This window comes from Toxorhynchites rutilus, chromosome 2, assembly GCF_029784135.1.
Source record: "Toxorhynchites rutilus septentrionalis strain SRP chromosome 2, ASM2978413v1, whole genome shotgun sequence".
NCBI lineage: Eukaryota > Metazoa > Arthropoda > Insecta > Diptera > Culicidae > Toxorhynchites > Toxorhynchites rutilus.
The window spans coordinates 65,018,192-65,038,662 of record NC_073745.1 but is presented as its reverse complement, the minus strand read 5'-3'; the positions used below and the strand labels follow the sequence as shown (position 1 = coordinate 65,038,662).

Sequence of the window (20,471 nt, the reverse complement as noted above, 5' to 3'; positions counted from 1 at the left end):
AGAGCAGATCTCGATCCTTCGCTGTCCAGCACCCTCAGCAACAATGTTGTCTTGTCGATGTCCTCACGAAAAATGAATGCGTCTCACCACCAGAATATCGCTTAAGTATGCTTTTTGTGCGTGATTGACTCGAGAGAAGGCGTGGTTTACGATGGAAATTTGGAAGGCAAACTAGAGGGGAATGAACTTTCTGAGCTCGGAACTTTCGGCGACTGAGCAATAATCGATTGCGGGCGCATACAATATTGGATACGGAAATATCCTACTGATGGGGAAAAATAATCTTCAGAAGCTATCCTGCTAATTGCGATTGATTGAAAAATCACAAAACCAAATGTATTTGGTCACAGTGTTACATGGATAGAAAATATTAAAATAAACTCTTTCACATGAATGTATTTTTAAATTCCCAGAGGAACTGGCAGATTATTTTCAGTAACGATTAGATATTTGCACATTTTCCTCGATACTGGAAGCCCACCAGTGGTTAATGCTAACTCGATAACCACCTGTTAATAGTACTTGATTGAAAAATATTTGTTCACAGTGTTACATGGATAGAAAACATTCAAATAAACTCTTTCACATGAATGTATTTTTAAATTCCCAGAGGAACAGAGGATTATTTTCCAGCAATGATTGGATCTTTCCGGAACTTTTTCGATGCTGAATGGCATCCAAACGGAAAGAATTCTGCGCGTGTATGTGTCGATCCTTCGCCGTCCACCTCCTCCAGCACGTTAGGCAACGATGTTGTCTTGTCGATATCCTCGCGAAAAATGAATGTGTCTCACCACCAGAATATCGCTTAAGTATGCTTTTTGTGTGTGATTGAATCGAGAGAAGGTGTGGTTTACGATGGCAATTTGGAAGGCAAACTAGAGGGGAATGAACTCTCTGAGCTCGAAACTTTCGGCGACAGAGCAATAATCGATTGCGTACGTATACAATATTGGATACGGAAATATCCTACTGATGGGGAAGAATAATCTTCAGAAGCTTTCTTGCTAATTACACTTGGTTGATAAATTACAAAATCAAATGTATTTGATCGCTGTGTTATATGGTTAGGAAACATTAAAATAAACTCTTTCACATGAATGTATTTTTAAATTCCCAGAGGAACAGGCAGATTATTTTCCAGAAATGATTAGATCTTTCCGGAACTTTCTCGATGCTGAATAGCATCCAAACGGAAAGAATTCCGCGCGTGTATGTGTGTGTAGCGATGTCTTCCCGGGGAACCGTTTGTGGCATCACTATCCTCCTGATGGATTCCCTTCTGGCCTAGGGTGCACAAACAGGCTCTTGGTGACACCGTTCATCCGCGCTTTCATGATAAACGAAGAGCTTCACCACAACAGCGACAAACATGCTCCAATCGCTGTTCAATTAGAACTGAGTGGATTACCGAGCGGCGCTCGCTTATATACCGATTGGTGATTTCAATAGCCTGTTTTGAAAGCAATTTTAAGACTATTGAAACAAGTTTTTGGATCAAAAAGTAACAAATATAGAACGCGTAGACATTTTATCTTTCGAATGAAGTGTTTATCATACCATTTCGTTCAGTTGTTTAGGAGCTATTAACGCTCAAAATCTCGGTCTCCGGCGTAACGCTTTCGTTTTCGAAACTTTGATTTTACGCCCCGGTATAGAAATGAAAGACGTAGTCCTACGTCAATACCTTCAAACATTCGCGTTTTCTTACTATTGATTCATCTTCTAATCGACCCCGTTGAATTTACCTTTTACGATAAAATTGCTAGTGTTTCTACCAAAACTCATCATTATAATATCAAATTATTTTCAGACACAATTCTCGTTCAAGATTTTTCTACCACTTGCAAATAACATGTTTCTCCGTTACATGAAATGAATGTTATATACAGAAAATATGATAGAATAAAGACAGCCCTATATCGGACAATTCCTTCCTCGAGTTCTGCTCTTATCAACACATTCGGCGATACTTTTGGGTAGTGGAGAGTCTAACCATCATAGAAACATTTATTGCACACTAAAACCTCAACATGCCTAATTTGGTTTCATTTGCTTGATTAATTCTCGTGTAATTTTTCGCGCTAATTCCCAAACACTTGAGGTGTATTCCATGACACGTGTCGAAGTAGCTCGAAGAAAACGTTCGACCATGTCATACACCTAATGTTTTGTTAAAACGACGAACAAACAAAGCCGCTGTCGAACTCGCGCAATGTCCCAGCATAGATTTACAAGTGATGACAAATTGGTTTCAATTCTGGCACATTGGATGTTGTGAACAGCCGTGGCGGCGCACTGATTGGTCACTAGACGACACGAGAAACGGTAGGATCATGATCATCATCGCCATCAACATTATTCATAAACTGGCTAAAGGCTAGAGCTGCGCTGCGAAATTGTTGCACACTCCGCGCCACAATAAGACGATGCCACACAAATTGCTTTAGTTTGTTTCATTGAATTGAAGTGCACAGCGAGTTCGGACAATCAACGCCAAGAATCAAACGACGACAACGATGACGGTGACGGTGGTGCGGTGGGTTCTGATTTGGAATTCAGATGAATCTGTGATCAGTTCCAAGTGTTTTACTCGAAAGCATAGAATGTTGCGATGTGCGTCGGATAGGCGTTTTATGGGTAGACGCATGATAATTCAAGATTTTTTTTATCGCTCTCAGAATATTTTTTATTTGGTTTGGAAGTTCGAGGAGGTCTAGCGCGGATCAGAATTGATTTATATGATTAAATCAGTTGAGTTTGGCTAATAACCGTATCGCTCTAAACACTACACGCGATTGAAAGCAGACTCAAATGGTTTATTTGCGTTACACTGAAAAGTATTGTATTCATGTTGTATTCAGTATTAAATTCACCACCAGCTGAATTACTCTCAATGAGTGTGTATTTTTCTTAGCTTCTTAACTTTTCGTTGCCCCTGTTTTCTTTTCTTTACTAATTTAATTTATTTAGCTCCTTCCGCGCATCTCTCGTGCGGTCTAAGCCGCAATCGTGTGATCGCCGTTCCTTTTTTTCCTCCACTAAGTGCGGTTTGTTTTGGTTCAAACCGATGCATTGTGTGTGTGTGTGTGTTCACACACACAAACACACGATCAGATCTCTCTGGTTAGTTAGGTTAGTTTCGCTTGCACTCGGTATTCTTCTGCGGCATATGCTGCGGCTGGGGAAAGGTATTTGGCGTCTCCACCGTTTTTCGTACTCACGAGTCGTCGGTCGCGTTTATATTTTTCAGAAGCCGCACTGTCATCCTTGTCTTGTCCGTCGTTCGGTGCGCACACGGCAGTTTTGATCGTGAACGGTGAAAGGTGGCGCAGTTGTCGCGCACGATCGTGGAAAGTCTCAAGCAGCTACTATTTGTGATCATTTGTGATCGTGCGTGTCGCGTTCGTTCGTTCGTCTGAACCGCGGCGGATTGAACTCGGAAGGTCGTTTGCAGGTGACATAAGTTTGGAAATGATCGTAACCTTCGTCAGTGCTGTTTTTCGGTCGGAATATTATTCGGTAACCCACCGAAATACACACCGGAAGTGAAGAAAATTAAGCGTCGACAAGTGTTTTTATTCAGTTCATTTTGTCTCCCCGTTCGCTACTTTCTTTGCGTGAGTGTCACTGAACGTAGTTGAACCAGAACATCTTGAGTGGCGTATAGCGTGATTACGTGCGTTGGGACCGATGCTGGAACTGCAAGAGACATCTGTGCATATTTTTTTATGTCGCTCAATATCCGGTGCAAGGGGAGAAAATGAAAATCAGAGGTAAAGCCTCTCCCAAGTGCGAGACAACGGCAACAACGAGATTTCATTATGAATCTCAATTATTGTAAATCACATTTACGAACATTTGCCGCCGCGCTAGACAGCAAATATTTTTCACGGTTCATATTCTTAGCAGCACCAGTAGTAGATCGTAGACAAGTGATTTAGTTTGTCTGCCGTTCAGAAGCGGGGATCGAGCATCGAGGATCGAATGAATGAAGATACCGCCTACGTGTATTTTGTTGCTCTCGTGCCAATTATGCGACGTACGACTCGGTCGAATAATTGGTCAATCATATTTTGACTTGCTGGTTGGATCCGACTCGGGCCCATTACTACCGCTGAAATCTGAGAAGTTTTCTTATTTCGTATGAAAACTCTACTACTATATTGGCGTTGGAAGCTAACGGAAACATTCAATATTTTGGGATTGCCTTTTTCATTTTCTGTTTAGCCGATTTGGTTCCATTTTCATCGGTCCTGTTAGGGGTGATCGATTATCACTGGAATAATCAATAGATCATTTGCTGGAAAGTATACGTCAACTACACTCTGCCCAACTTCTATAAGACCAGGTGATGATATTGCTGCTTTGTGCCATTATAAATAAACGGTGCTTCAACTTATATTCTAGTGTGTTGGTATTGGTGACTACCATACACTGCATGATTTTCATATGTGTGTGTGTGCAAGCGCTGAGCGTATACCAAAGGTTTTGTATTTTTCAAGTGTCAAGTTTCTATAAGACCAGTTACATTTTTCAGTTATTTTAGTTGTTATGATCAATAAATCTGGAAAATGCCGAAGGGAAAAGTGCTCACGGAGAGAAAAGAAAGTAAAATCGATGCATATCACCAATAAAATGTTGGTATCAGAAAAAATTCTCGTTGGATTGGACGATCTCATCAAGTAGTGCTCAATTATTTGACAAATGCTCTACGATACGGTAAGAAGGAGAGAGCTCCACATAAATCGAAATTCTCTGACCGGGATAAGCGGGAAATAGCTAGAACAGATTCGAAAACCTCAAAATCACTTATGCAAATAAAGCAATATTTCAATTTGAATATTACTTGGGTGACAATTCGTCAGGTTTTGGTAAAAAAATCCTCACATAAAGAGGGTTTAAAAGGTTAAAGCTCCTCATTTTACGTGATTTACGGAAGAAGGAACAGTATTTTTCAAGCAGGAATTTGGTGGAGGTGGATGCTCGTGCATGGTTTGGGCGGGATTCTGTGCAACTGGAAAGCTCAAGACAGCTTTCATATCATTCAAGGATTACATACATGTTCTGGGATCCTCTCTCCTAGCGTTTTTGCGTGGATATCGTCACGAAAAGTTCACATTCCCGCAAAAAAATGCGACTATTCATATCAGCAAGGAAACTAAGCAAAGGATTAAGTTCAAAAACTTAATTTTTAGGACTGATCGGCTCCAGATTTGAATCCTGTTGAAAATCTTAGGAGGATCCTTTTACGCAGAATCTACACTGAGGGAAAACGGTACACCACAATTGAAGAGCTCAGAATCGCAATTTCGGAAACATTGAAAAATATCGAGAAATCCGTTCAGCAGCATTTGGTAAATATTATTCCAACACGAATTTTCCAGGTTAATGGCAAGGTTGCCAATTATTGACATGTTGTAACCCGAGACGGTCGGGTATGAATGAATGGGGGAGTTGCTAGTGAACGGCTTAAGCGCCACTCCCGAAGGAGGCCGTTCACCACTGTTTCGGTGCCCAGCTGAGACTCTGCCAAAGGGCAGGTTTTTTCCTTTGAACCCCCAAACACAGAAAGGTTTCAGGTTCGACCGTCCCAAGCACTTTGGGAAACGAACTGATTGCTGTGGCAATTGTTGCTAGCAACAATCGACCTCAGATCGACAAAATAGATCCCACTTTTGCCTGCGTTATCATCACAGGTAATAATACCAACGGTCTCCGTATTCCCTTCTCGCTTGGGTAACCAGAACCAACAAAAATCTCCAAAAAAGACCAATGGGGAAAACAAGGCTCGAAAATCGTGATGCCTTCACAAACCAGTTCCAGGAACTATAAATTTCCCACAAAACAACAAAGAGCTTTAACTAAATTTCCAGCTTCTAAAACAAAAATGCATATATTTGGTAGTAATTTTCAACATTTCATATTTACAATTCTTTATTTCCTATTTTATCAATCAACTTCTTCATTTCCCTTTTTCTCCATGTATCCCCTCTTTCCCTAAACTTCACTACACTATCCTTCGATTGGCTCTTAATCCTTTCTAAACTTCTCTATTAATTCATCATCTCTCAAGTAATTTCACCTAATCAATCGTGCTTTTGTCCCGTGCTCATTTCCATCTATTTTCTCCTTTCACCCAACAGTATTCGTCGTCTCACTCCACACACTTCATTCATTTGTATTATTGGGGTGGGTGGTTGTTATTTGTGTGCGTATCTCATAAACCATTTAATATTCATGCAGCGGAAACATACATCGCTGCGACCTAGGATTTCGGTATCTCACTTCAATTCAATTCAACACGTACGTGATAGGTAAATTCACTCGTTGTATATGATCATATATAATTTCGTCAAATTTGGGGTTCGAACCGGGTAACCTTATCATCATGGGGGCCAATGATCCCGGTCGATCAACTTGCTCGGCTACGATCGCTACTCTTATGTTTTCCCGACCGTACCGGCACCAATATCGTCATGCGCATGGGATAGTTTTTGGTTTTGTTACTCACGACCTTTTGAGTGCGCTGTCCAATATACATTCTCTGCTGTTTGGATTAGCGGAGCTTCTTCCGCTGTCGTCGATATCGCTGTCGCTCTGCTTAGCGGAGTTTCTTCCGCTGCCGTGGACGTTGCTGATGCTTGGATCAGCGGGGTTTCCTCCCGCTTAAGCCGGTCGTCGTCGTTGCTGTTACTGTTCCCTGCCAGCGCTTCGCGCTCTTCAGGCTATGGTTTCCTGGCACCTTATCGCAGCGCCGTGGGGTCTGGAGCGGCTCTAACTGAATACGGTGTGTCGGGAATTTGCAGCTGTTGGACAGAATAGATATGTGTTTCCACCCACGTGGGAAGTCAGCACACAAATCATAACGGAACAAAAGCAAGCACATGTTACCTGAGAGTTTCACCACGATGAGCACGATTTCACTCCCTATTTCTCCTTATAGAGCCACTAGCTTAGCCACTACTTCAAAGTTTCTACGTGGGAAAAAAAACCTTTAAATTAACAAAAAATCCTAGGACTGGCTTGTTCAGAATAAGCCACGACTCACTGACCTACGCTAACACACCGAGGCTCTTGGCGATGTCCGCCGGGTCCAGCCTCTTCCACGATCCAGGATAAAGTGACCGCTTAGAGTTTCAAGATCCTCAGATCAGTCAGGCGCTAGATCAATTTTGTCGTAGTTATATAATTGCCACAAAAGTGCTCAAGTACATAACGTTCTAAAGCCAATTATCGCGCGCAACAATTGCCTCAATCATTAAGGCCATCTACCTTTAATCCCAAGTGCCTGATTTTGCCGGACCTTCCGTCCAACCCATATTTGGGCACAAAGCACCTGCTCTTTTGCAGAGTTTCAAACCAGAAACAGGGACAGCTCTTTCACTCCCCCTTTGGGTGAGGATGCAGCTCAACGTTTCCACAAAAGACATGTTCCAAAACAAAGAAGAAAATACTGAGTGCCGCGTCGCTAGAATGGAATGATTTTTGTCATCCCAGTTCTATCGACGTCTGAGCACTCAGTGGAACCCTACAAATGCCTCTTGTGGATAGTTGCCCAAAAGAAGCAGTTCCAAAGCTTTGCAGAATCAAGGGGCCGGCATATCTGAATTTGTGTACCATGCTACAATGTAAATCAGCCGATCGTTTTGAATTTTTCATTGATAATCCTTATGAATTTTGAAGTGGTCTTATAGAAACTGTACAGCTGAAATTATCATATTTAAGCACAATAGATAAACAAACAACTCTTTTGAACGAAATTGACGTTAAATATACTTTATTCTAAGCATTCAACAATGTATGAATGTATCTTGTTGAAATTCTTACTGTTTGTGTTGCAACGAAATAGAATCAGGGTGGTCTTATAGAAGTTGGACAGAGTGTAGACAGCCACGGGCGCGGGAAATAGCAAGAACAGTGTCTTTTAAGCTGAATGTTCGGAGTTGAACCACCTAAAAAAAAAATAAAAATCCGTGATCATTTTGGTCCGCATAAGGCGTGAATTTGAGCCCACGGTCTTAGTTAATGGTTTGTTTGTAGGGGGAGTCAGGTTATTGACTTAACTTCAGGACTTCAAGAACCCCAGGGATGGTCCTTTTTCCACTCGAACGTACGTTGGAATCTACGAAGTGTGATTTTATTTCTCAACTTCATTCATTCTTTCACTCCTGATGATTATCTCTTCTAATTTCTTTCCAAACTGTTTATGAATCCACTCTCCTGATTTCCACAAAAATCAATGAAGCGCTTTTATTGGATGTACAACCTAATTCGTTGAAAAACGCATGATAAACAAATTTATATGAATAATAAAAAGGGATAAATACATTATCCAAAGTTATCCATCGTTAGGCACTATTTTTTTCGCTCATCTTTCTGGTAGTTCGCGGTTTCTGTCGCGAAAGAAACTTTTATCTTTAGAAGACAAGAATAAATCCACCCAATTTGTGATACCGTTTTGTCTCATATTCCGAACACTTAAGCTTTGATGGCCATTGAACAGTGTTTCATTACTCAAAATGGTACTCTTTCGCGAAATTAATTTGATTTTTGAATACAATAGAGCCTTCTTTTTCATTTGACTACAATAAAATTGATTTACTAATACATATTGATGGTGAAAAACTGTAAATATGTTTTATCACTTTTGTCTCAAATTCCGAACATCATCTTTGTCACTGACTCATATTCCGAACACTTTTGTCTCAAATTTCGAACAGCAAAAATGCAATTTAAAAAAAATCATAACTTTTAAACCACTAAGCCGATTCATATGATCGGTACATCAAATAAAAGTCAATCAGCTAGTCTTTTTTGGAAAAATGTTATGCTCGCAAAAGAAAATGGGCTTTTGTAATTATCGATTGTATTTGCTTCTTATAGTTTACATGGTTTCGGGACCAATGGCGCTATATCGGTATCGATACCTGTAAATGATGTTAAAATGAAGACTATAATCAAAGAATGACAGGGTTTTGAATATTAAATTATTTATAATATTAAAATTCAGTAAATTCACATTTAAAAATAAAGTGTTCGCAATTTGAATCATGTGTAGTAACTTGATTCATATTCCGAACACTAATTTTAATGAAGATTTCTGCATAAAATATCATTTTATTTTATCCATTTTTTGTTTCTTACCATTTTTAGCACTTAACATGGAAACAACAAACAAAGTAGTTGAAAAAACTACAAAAACTGAAAAATTAACGATGATTGTATTTTACAGAATATGCTAAGGCAAACATTTGACTGTCACTTTTTTGCAAATGCTTAATATTATAAATTATAGACTGTATCGATACATGTAAATGATCTTAAAATGAAGGTTATAACCCAAATAATATCAGAGTTTCGATTGTTCATTTATTTATAACATTAAAGTTCAGTAAATTTACATTTAAAAATGAAGTGTTCGGAACTTGAATCATGCGTAGAAACTTGATTCATATTCCGAACACTACTTCAATATTAATTTTAATGAAGATTTCTGCATAAAATATATTTTTTTTCAACTAGTTATTGTAGGTTTTTACATTCTCTAGCACTTAACATGAAAAAAGCAAACAGAATAGTTGAAACAACTACAGAAACTGAAAAATGAACGATGCTTGTTTTTTACGGAATTAACTAACGCAAATATTTTATCATTGGTTTTGACTGTCACTTTTTTGCAAATGTCTAATATTATAAATTATAGGCTGTATCGATACCTGTAAATGATGTCAAAATGAAGCCTATACCTCAAAGAATGTCTGTGTTTTTATTATTCAATTATTTACAACACAAAAGTTTAGTAAATTTACATTTAAAAATGAAGTGTTCGGAATTTGGGACTGTTCGGAATATGAGACAAAACGGTACCTTGTTCTGAAGCAATCCACTCAAAGCGGTCTGCATCGATCGAAACAAATGGTAGTTGGCAGGGGCATGGTCATGGTCTGGTTATAAGGTAGGAACCAGAATTTCCCATCCACTATTTTGCAAACAATTTTAAACTCAAACAGCAACATGAGGCCGAGCGTTTTCATGATGGAGTGTTATCGACTCGTGTCTGGTCGGATCAACTGGAAGTTTTTCGGTAATAGCTCGCTTTAAACGGATCAACTGTTGCCTGTAAAAGTCTCCATGGATCGTTCGACCCGGTTTGAGCGACTCATAGGGAATCAGACCCACTTGATCCCCCCAAATACAGAGCATTACTTTTAGACCGTGGATATTTGTTTCGGCGTTGATGTTCCTGGTTCGGTGGGCTTCACTTACGATCTTTTGCGTTTTGGATTGTCGTGGTGAATCCTTTTTTCGTCCCCGGTAACGATTCGGTGCAAAAAAGACTTCCTTCTGTGCAGTTCAAGCAACATTTCGAACATGCAGAATCGTCGTTCGACATAGTTCGTATGAAACACAATTTCCTTGATTTTGGATGAACCCTGCAGCTTCGAGTTGATTATAAATAGCTTGTCGAGTTTACTACAAATGATTCTTGAAGCTATGTTTGCGTTCGACACGAGTCTTGTTCAAGTAATGTTTCTGATTCTTTGTCTTCAAACTTTTTCGGTTGCTTTTTGTCTTTAACTATAAAATCACTACTTTTAAATCGCCCAAATCTTTCCCTACAAAATTTATCCGATGGTGCAGAGTCACCATGTGCAATTTTACGAACATTTGATGCGCTCTGGCTGTTTTTTTGTAATGGAAACAGGAAATCAAAACTTCCCGCGAATAGTGCTTGTTTGCAACGAGCTCGAAATTTTCAATACAGTAAAACTCAAAGACTTGTAAACAACATTCGGTTGACAGATGTTGACACCTCACGATCCAGCATAAATAAGCTGTCGCCGTCGACTATTTATAACACCTTGAGCCATTTTGTGGAAACGTAACAAATTAAGTTACACACTTTCAAAACTAGAAATACTACATAGGCTGAAAAGTCCCGGGATTAATCAACAGATGGCGCCACTGAAAGATGAACAAAATTCATTTCTAGAGGTTCATCTGTCACCAGTTTATGTGTGAAGTTTTGTGACATTTCGTTTATTTGTTCACAAACTACAGTTGTTTAAGTGTCACTACATAAGCATTCGTAAAAAAATGGACCGTACAAGCACCACAGACGCATCCCGCTTTGGAAGGCCATAAAAGGCTACGAATCCAGAAATCGTAAAAAAGTGCATCGACTCGTTTTGAACGTGGAAGTGAAGTTAGGCGAGTTAGCTGAGACCGTAGGTATTTCGAAAAACGAGTGGGATACATTTTGCACGACATTTTGGACATGAAAAAGCTATTCGCGCAATGAGTGCCGCGTTTGCTGACCGTCGACCAAAAACAGCGACGCGTTGATGATTCAGCAGCCGGTTTGGCGTTGTTGAAGCGTAATCGAGTAGACTTCTCTCGACGTTTTGCGACAATGGATGAAACGTGGATCCATTACCACACTCCTGAGTCCAATAGGCAGTCTGCAGAGTGGCTGACAAGTCACGAAAGTCGGCCAACGCGGCCAAAAGACCAACGGTCGGCCGAGGAGGTTTCAGCCTCTGTTTTTTTTAAATGCGCTTGGCATAATCTTCATTGATTACCTGCAAAAGGGAAAAAGTACTGGAGAGTATCATGCAGCGTTATTGGACAAACTGAATGAAGATATAAAGAAAAAACGACCCTATATTGCGAAGAAAAATGTGTATGTACCATCACAACAACGCCCCGTCACATACGTCCCTCAAAGCGATGGCCAAGTTGGACCAATTACGATTCCAATTGGTTGCTCACCCACCATATTCTCCAGACTTGTCCCTCAGCGTCTTCTATATGTTCACGAACCTAAGGCGGTGGCTCCAGGGAAAGAGATTCACATCGAATGAGGAAGTCATCGCAGAAACTGAAGCATTTTTCGAAGACTTAGATGTCTCGTACTACAGAAAGGGAATCGAAATGCTGGGAACTCGCTATACCAAGTGTATTGCATTCGAAGGAAACTATGTTGAGGAATAAATACAGGCTTTGCCCAAATAACGATTGTTTTCATCGAAAATCCCGGGACATTGCAGCCCATGTAGTATTTTCTCGAGATTTCTGATAGGGTTCGTTCAAGCCAAAAGAAATATATCTCTCTTGCACGCCCCTTTGTACGGATCGTGTGATTCATAAGATTTTTTTTTTCATATGAAGTCCACACGATTTGAGAATTCTATTCGATACGACAATTTACGTTGAAAACGTTTCGTTGTTACGTTTCGGCATCTGAACAGCACTGAAATTATTGAGAAAATGCACAATTTCAGATGCCTGCAATCAACCTCGCTCTTTCACGCTTCAGGTTCACAACCTCCATTCCACTTTCCTCCGTACTGTTTTGGAATACCGCTCAACCAACGAACTTAGTGACCGAATTGTTGCACCTTGTACCATAATTCTGCCTTAATTTGTATGACGGTGAAACTACAAAACTCGTATGGCTCTCGGTTCATGACCGCAGGAAATATTGCAATTCATGCCCCGTTCGCTTTCAACTTATTTCGTATTTATAAATAAGTCATTCGCAATTTCAAATTAGAGTATCGTATCAGCTAGCTAAAAATGCTGATGTCACATACCACGATCGAAAAAAAAAAATATATAAAAAAGTAGAAGGGTCGGAGCCTAGGGGCACGGACGGAAGTTTAACGTAGGACTGTGATTGTTCAAAACAGTTGTTTTTTTAAAATGTAATTCTTTTCATTGTTCAGAAATCTGTTAGTTCAACTCTTTTGAAACTCCAAACAGTAGCCCTGAAAAGGGTCGTATGTACTCATAACCGTCAAACGGTTTGTAACGAACAATAAAAGAAAATTAGCTTCTGGCAGGAAGTTTCACTGTCTACTGAAAATAATGAATGAATATCAGTGTGAAACATAACAGGGTGGAATGATAGATGAAGTATATGTGTATTGGTAAACAAAAAAAAATAGAACGTCATTGATTACATTGAATATGATGTTTATGGGGAAGAAAGAAGAAAACAAGTTAAAAATACTTACGATTTCGTGATACGTTGAGGTAAAATACACATTAACTCATGAAGTCACTTTATTTTTAATGGATAGATAATGGATAATGGATTGTAAATTCTTTCCATTGTCTTATTCTTATTATTAGTCTTATTCTAAGGCATCGGTTTGCAGACTATCACAATCAAGTCGTATTGGTTCTACTGCTCAATCCATCATAGAAGAAATTGAGTCATCGAGTATTATCACTATGAGTCATGAAGATTATTAATATTTCATTTCGTTTCATTTTTGTGATGCGATGTAATGCCGATCTCAATAAGTTCTCGCATGATAATCGCTGATTTCCCCAGGATCCATGGTTTTGAAGTCTGTGTTAGGGAAACTCATTCCGATTTGCAGAAATGCAAGCGAGTACAAAAGTAACCGCAGCTTGCATTTATTTTGCAATGTCGATTCCCCCTGACTCCAGCTTGCATCTATTTTGCAATGCCGATTTCCCCAAGTCTGTTTCCATGGTTTTGAAGTCTGTGTTAGGGAAACTCATTCCGATTTGCAGAAATGCAAGCGAGTACAAAAGTAACCGCAGCTTGCATTTATTTTGCAATGTCGATTTCCCCTGACTCCAGCTTGCATCTATTTTGCAATGCCGATTTCCCCAAGTCTGTTTCCATGGTTTTGAAGTCTGTGTTAGGGAAACATCTATTCATTCCAGCGATCCTACATCAATCGTTGCGCAATCATAACTAAGTGGATTTCCGAGCGGAACTCTCTTATATACCGATTGGTGTGATTTCAATAGCCTGCTTTGAAAGTAATTTTGAGACAAGCATATACGAACGCGTAGACATTTTATCTTTCGAATGAAGTGTTTATCATACAATTTCGTTCAGTTGTTTAGGAGGTATTAACGCTCAAAATCTCGTTGCTTCGGCGTAACGCGTAACGCGTAACGGCGTAACTTTTCGAAACATTGAACTTACACCCCAGTATAGAAATGAAAGACGTAGCCCTATGTCAAAAAAGATTCAAGAAACAACTTCTCGATCGTTGCCGGAGGAAGCACAGGAGTCAATGTACAAATGTTTGGATAAATTGAATCTTGTTTGAACAATTTTTCGATCTTGTCAGTTGAAAACTGACTATCAAGGGCAATCGATTTTGAAGAAGTTCTTTAATCACCCTTGCTCTGGAATCCAATCGAGTCAGAATCATCCGAACGGTTCTCAATTTTTCATTCCTGGCATAAGATCGAGTCAAATCCAATCAGGTTGTACGAATGTGACAACATTGTCACGCCATTCGACATCGACGGCATCGAACTTCGTGTAGGGGAAGGTAGTCCTAATCCGACAGGTCGTCCTGAACCGACCCCCTCTTGGATCTCGGGAATGGTGTTACCTACCGAATTTTTGGTAGTGTCAAATGTAAGGTGTCAGAACGTCTACAATTTGGTGTAACCATGCAACCTTTTTCCTGCTCGCTTCATTCTAGCGTTTTAGCGCTCGAGATCAGGTGTTATTTCAAAAAATCAAAAAGGTCAATTTTCGGCCAAAATTTTTTTTTCTAGATAACACCAGATCTCGACGTTATATGCAGTCATTTGCATTTGGCATCGAAAATAAAATTTCGATTTTCCAAATTTGATTTACTTCCCCCCCTTGGAAGATTTTCGAGATTCAAAAAATCAAAACTTTGAGGCAAAGACACTCATAAACCATGTCCGATTGAGCTAAAATTTTGCATAGGTATTTTTTTTGGGTCAATGAACAATATGTACATGGTTCGTTTTTTAAAGTCGATGATGAAATTTTTTCCATACATCCATTGCCATCCTAATGTAGATACCCATATTTATTTTATGACGTCTGTATATCGTTATATTTGAGTTGCCGCTGAATTCATCTTTAGGGAAACGGTTTTGTAACAAAATTCCGCATCTATAAGCGAATGGATACAGTATCAAATAAATTATAATCTGTTGGCGATGTCTTCTTTGGAAGTCCAATTCTGAGAAGTTGATTCCATTTTGTTTCATAGGAATAATACTTCAACTGTTTTGCGCTGCTTATAGCCATTTCAATATGAGAAAAAACAATTCCAAACTTTGCCACCACAGTATCATCGCAAAGAAACCGCGCGGCAACGGCTTTCCCATCTGTTTTCCAAGAAAATCCATTTAATAATTTTAATTCTCGCGCTTTGGCCTACACATCCACCCACCCAACGGCACGCTACCAAAACAACACGATCCAAACAACAACGCAACGATCGGATCGTACAGTTGATAATTCACTTCCTCGGTCCGCGTCCTGGGGTGGAAGTAGTCACCCAACTGCTTAATGGAAAGCGGAGTTCCATCTCTTCTAAATCAGTGCAGTGTTGTTCGTGTTCTCGTTGCAACCGCAACAACAAAACCCCAAACAACCAACCAGACCGGCAACCAGATGAGTGGGGAGAAGTCGCTGGGACGCGGCAATAAATCATGAGTTTTGTTTCTACGTCTGGCAAATTTCCTTGAACTCGTGCCGAGGGTCTTGTGTGGATGCTTTATGTCCCTGGTGCATCGCATGGATAATACTTTCGATTCATTTCGGGATCCACTACTCATAGGGTTTATGTTATCGGAGTTAAGTGAGGAAAGCCGCAGGCGATTGCGTTACGTGAGAAGAAAATGAATGGACTTTTGTTTTAGTTCACAATGTAAAAAAAAAACAAGATAATGTCAGAACAAGAATAGCATATTTGTATTCTAATTGTAAAATGAAAGAAACGATGAAATTATGTACTTTACGTTTCTCAATCTTTCTCTGGTGCAGCTGTTCATATTCGAAAATTGTACCACAAATTGAAGCGACAACATTCCATACCTCATCGAAAAAAGCCAGAAGCAGTTAAATTCTCGATCCGAAACTATAACCAACCAACGTCATAATGTAAGTTCGAAACGCTCCGCACTAAGCACCCGTAATTTAGAGCATCTCCCTCAATGAACCCGATTTGGCAAGAGTGCAAGGTGCAACATGTACATTCTAAACAAAACTAGACAATAAATAAATAAATAAATAGAATAAACCGTCAAGAAAGCGGCAGAGCGAAAGAAAAAGGACAGATTCGGTGTCGATGGTTAACAATTTCTGCCAGTTTCGCACGGGAAGCTAAAAATAACGTTTCGCTTGCCATCGGAGAAAATACACACATGTCCCGTGTTTTGTTCAGCCAGCAGACAGCCAGCGGTCCCACTGCTGCTCCTGGCTGAGCTCTTTCGCGCCTGTCGTCATTCATCGTCGAGTGACGGCGATGCAAAACGTCAATTCGCGAGACTTAAGCCATAAAATCCGGAGCGCGTGTATGGTTCTGGTTGAGTGAAACTAAGTGGCAAGAGGTTATAAAGGAGGTTTAATTCAATTAGACCGTGTCCGACTGATTATGCTACTGTTGCGAGATGGGAATCGAAATTTCAAGCATCCTCTTGTTTGTCACCTCTCAGTTGAGTAACCTTGTGTGGCTAGCGTTGGTATACGCACTTCAGAGAACAGTTCAAAGCCCCACGCATTATCACGCGAAGCTGTTGAATTTCACCGCCGGCAGTGTCATATGAGTGACAGACCTTTTTTTGTTTTGCTGTCACATTTCCCTTTCGAATAAGACCAACAACAGAACTGCGAGCGTTTACCCTCGGAATTCGGTGGAAAAGCCTCCGGAACGAATTGTGTCTTGTGCGCGTGAGGAGAGCCTGACAGCATCCGGCATCCCACAGTTCATCCGTCCCGAGTACAGCAAGGACGACACCACGCTCCCCCCTTTCCTTTAATGCTCGCTCTCGCTCGTGTGTATTCTCCACCCAAACAAACAGAAATGGCTCTCCCTCTGTGAGATGAGAGCATGCTAGAGAGCAGAAGGATGCTGGAATTTACGTTTTAGCACTTACGTGAACGCAAACATTCCGTACTGATAAGATGATTCGCGGTGGTGTGGGTGTGATGTTTTTCTCAATTCGCTCTCCGCATAAATGCTGTCCGTTTATCTTGATGGATGAACCAATTTTCGAAAATGTGAGTTTTGTGTTTGAGAATTTCTCGTTCAAAAATTCAATGGTGGGGATGTCCGAATAGATAACGGAAAACAAAATAGCAAACATCCTCCTGAAGTAGTTCTCGTCGGATGCAATGCACATCATTTGGTCGGTGTAAAGTCAGGCCGGACCATGTGACATTTTTATGATTTCGAGAAAAACGAACTTGATTTCTAGTGCCCTCCAATTTTCAAAGCATATAATGTTTTTGATCAATGTTGTTCTCAGAAATGTTAGCTACTCTCTGACAATACTTTGACGTCTTATAATTGTAAAAAAACATCAAGAATCATGCGAAAAAATGCAGTTATTTGGCTGCCTATACGTACATGGTCCACTCTGACTGAACCAAATGAAGCATTATTCAAGACTTGGTTCACTATGACTGAACAATTTCGAAATATTTCTTATTCAATTAACAGTTGTGAGTCAAAGTGTGCAATTCTGTTATGAAAATTGAGCTCCATCTGGACCTGATGTCACCATCTCATCTCGTCACAATTTTCACGGTCAGCCTAGTGAATGTGGTGGTGTAAATATAACTTGTGACCACTTGTTTTGTAATGACCAAACTTACAAAGCTGCTCCTCCTAAATTTACTACCACTTATTTAACAACCTTGAAAAGGATCCAATGATTATGAAATTTGTGGATTGTGGGGAGAATCAATGTTCACAAAAAACAAGTGTACAATTTTTTTTCTACGGTCAAAAAGTTCGAAAATATAGCAAAGAAAAGATAGATTTTCGCAATTTTATTTGAGTGGGAAGAATCGATCCGAAAAATCGCAAATCGGAGAGAAAAAGATCGATCTTCTAAATATCGATCCGAGATAGCTCAATCCTATTCACTATCATAACTTGACATTATCAAATTTGTCAGTTGGTGAGATTAAAATCGATGTACATTGAAAAAAAAACTCTAAGACCGAAAAGGACGAGAGAAAAAGATCTATCTTTACGATTTTTTCGGGTACAAAGAATCGATCCAAAAAAGCGAAACATTTTGCGATTTTTTTTTTTTAATCCAAAATATATATTTTATTAAGGCTCATATGGCGTCAGCCTAACGGGGCCGGGAGTTCAATATTTTGACAATGTTTGCTTAGACTATGTTAGTAATATGTAACCGATTACTCGCGGTTGGCTCGAGGTTAGTATTACAAGTGTTCTCATAATTGGTATGTTGCAGTCTTCGATGCTCTATACGTGTGCCCGACACGGGCTACTTCCTATTGGGATGCAGCTGACCATTAATCAGCAACGCCCCCTAGTCTGTACCCCATATCTAGCGTGGTGCGTCTTTCTCGACTCGAGGAATCCAGGATAGAATGGTCACTAACCGGCGCAATCATCAGTTCATGTAGAGTTGTCATGAGCGGTACAACCTTTGGCTCTTGTTGAATGATCAGTGGACTGCACAACCTTTGGCCCGTGTATCTGTAAAGAGTGTGTGTATGTATTGCCGCGACTAAGTAAAAGTTTATCGATCGGATAGGAGGGATATGAAACGGGGACACAACGAAGGAAACATCATTAAACGTTGACATCGGCGTTTCTGAGGAACAGGTATAGATGAAGCAGAAGATCAGGATCCCGGCTACCTAAGATATCCCGGACGGGGATATCCGATTGTCTGCCTTGTGCTCTCAGTGCTCTAGAGAGCTGAGAGCGATGTTTTGATCTATTTTTTTCAGTTTTGGGAGATGACGATTTAGGTACCTAAAAACTGGAAAGTTCGAAACTACACTGTCAAGGAAACCTTCATTCTATAGTAGAAGATAGTGCGTATTCGTTTTTGTGAGAAAGTTCAAGAGCTTTTTTTAAAACATCGATTAGTTCAAAAATTGCTTGTGGAGCAAAGGTACGCAATGGCTGTGGGGTAAAAGTTCGCACTAGCGTTTACTCTGAACAAAAAAAAAATTATAAAATTTTTAACGGGACCCACAAGAAGAAAACTGATTTGAAGGAATGTACCCCAGAAATGCTCGAATGGCCCGACAGAGGCTTCGAAAGGAATTCTCGAAGCGTCGGATTGCGGCAGACCTCGGTATTTCTGAATCAGCTCTGAGGAAGAGGCTCATATAAGAGAGTGATTTATGATTTGAATCTTCTTTTATTGACATTTCTACCTCTGCTGGGATGTGCCAGCGAGCACATAGGGCGGTTCAGATAGGTATTTACGAGTGAGCAGTCTGAGGATCTGGCGGACCACTGCAGGGCACTGGACAAAGCTTTCTATGACTCTCAAAGATTTACGGCGTCTGGCGTTTGATTTTGCGAAAGTGCGCACTTTTGCCCTCACTACGGGGCAAAGGTGGGCATTTGTCTTTTCCTATTAAAATTGGTATTTGTCGAATTACAAACACAACTCGAGAAATGCTTGTACTACGTTTCGAAGGTAATTATATAGTTACAATTTGGTAAGCAAACGGATTCTTTTTTGCTTTTATTTCAAAAGTTATAGGACGACAACAGTTTGGTGCGCACTAGGGTGCCAATGAATGTATCGGAAAAAATCGACCCTAAAATTTCAAAAAGTTACCCTATACAAAATGTTCACCACCTCGAAAAAACACCCTATGTCAAATTTCAGCTCAATCGGATTTAAGGGAGAGTGGCGCAAGGCGGTCATAGTTTGAAATTTTTGAAAATCGAAAAATCACCCAAGGGGGGAAAGGAAATCGGGGTTTTCGAAAAAAAATTTTTGATGATTTTTTGTCAAAAATCGGCACTCTGGGGCACTCGTTTTTTCGGCATGTGAAACGAAAAGTATGGTTTAGGGTGCCAATAGAAATAGTTATCTCGATTTTTCATTCGGAACTTGCTACGAAATGTTGATTTGCACAATAATATACCCTATGCAAAATATTAGCTCATTCGAACCTCATTTACTGGTGTCGCAGACGTTAAAATTTGGGTTGTTTTTTGAAAAACAAAAACATCGCCGAAAATCGAGGTTTTGAAAAAAAAATTTGGATGCCAAATGTCTTAAAATTGCATGACTCGTCGAGATTTACAGTTATCTAAAAAAATGGGTGTTTTTTCGATTTTCAAAAAACTCAAACTTTGACCGCTTTGCGCCACTCTTCCCTAAGTCCGATTGAGCTGATATTTTGCATAGGGTGTTTTTTCGAGGTGGTGAACATTTTTTATGGGGTAACTTTTTGAAACTCGAGATGACCCTTTTCATTGGCACCCTAGTGCGCACCTTTGCCCCGCATTACTCTAAATAGTACATGGTCCACTCTGTCTGCATACTTTGAGGGCTTTTCGTTGATCAGTCTTAACAATTTCGATCCGTTATTCCTGCTGTATGCATGATTTTCCGAATCTGGATAAGTGTGATATGTAGCTTAGCGATTTTTTTAATTTTGCGACTTGGTCCCCTCTGACTTAACACCG

The 20,471-nt window shown here is 39.9% G+C and overlaps 1 protein-coding gene across 5 annotated transcripts in view; it reads left to right on the top strand.

The window, feature by feature from the left end:
• Positions 1–3,265: 3,265 nt before the first annotated feature.
• Positions 3,266–20,471, top strand: part of LOC129768345 (tyrosine-protein kinase receptor) — an 88,988-nt gene continuing 71,782 nt past the window's right edge. For 4 of the 5 annotated variants that reach the window (XM_055769926.1, XM_055769928.1, XM_055769924.1 and 1 more), the window contains exon 1: positions 3,266–3,457. The gene's annotated coding sequence lies outside the window, so the exon portion shown is untranslated. Of the gene's footprint in view, positions 3,458–3,500; positions 3,621–20,471 lie in introns of those variants that run through there. The other variant, XM_055769927.1, reaches the window with a different exon arrangement.